Raw genomic sequence first — 892 nt, 5'->3', positions numbered from 1 at the left:
AGTTTGAAATAAAGAAATGTCTGACTACAACCCAACAAAATTCATGAGTAACGTGACATGGGCATTAAATGTCAATCTCTGCAAGTCCAGCTCTTCAATTTTGGGAGACTTGCATAACTCTTGGCATCTTACTCTAAATTGCCAAAGCCCTTCTGCAAGTCTCTCTGCCAATTAATTGAAGTTGCCTACTACAACCAGAGATGTACGATGCTTTATCATTTGTTTCAGCCCTCGTCCCGCGTCGAAAGCTCCTTTCGGCTTAGACCCTGGAACAACAGACAAATCCAGTCTCTCTCCCGACGACTCCTGAATGTGTACAAGCACTGGGTCAGTTTTCTAGATCAGTTATTTTTAGTCTTGCGAGCTTGGTGAGCAGCTCTCATAGGAGGGCTGCGGAGCAGTAGGTCGGCTATTTTCTTCTGCATCAATTAAGATACGTCGACAAGCTGTGTGACTCACGTGATGTAACCTTACCTTCCTAATGCAGCCTCCACAATGAGCACGAAACTCGTCCATCCAGAGACCCAAAACTCAAAAAGTAGCACCATCGATTTGTTGTATTAAGCCTTCTCTACAAAATGATGGAACAGAATTTCTTAAAAGTGAATATTAGCTGAGTTATTTTGCAAACTATGTTTTTTGCTCTAAATGCTGTAATTATACTTTTCCAGCAGTCTGGTAAATTTTTTAATTTTTTCTTTCAGATTTCGCCACCATTAGATAAGGATATATGACAAATAATTGCTATATATGTATATAACATAATAACATTTATAATATATAGTATTTGTCATAATGATCGGATGGTGTAATCATCTTGATAAAGCTACAAAATTATAGATACAGACTGTAATGGTCAAATATTTTATTGTTGTAATATTTAACTCTATCT

The sequence above is a fragment of the Fomitiporia mediterranea genome, assembly GCF_000271605.1.
Source record: "Fomitiporia mediterranea MF3/22 unplaced genomic scaffold FOMMEscaffold_14, whole genome shotgun sequence".
Taxonomy (NCBI): domain Eukaryota; kingdom Fungi; phylum Basidiomycota; class Agaricomycetes; order Hymenochaetales; family Hymenochaetaceae; genus Fomitiporia; species Fomitiporia mediterranea.
Note: the sequence above shows the minus strand (reverse complement) of the source record.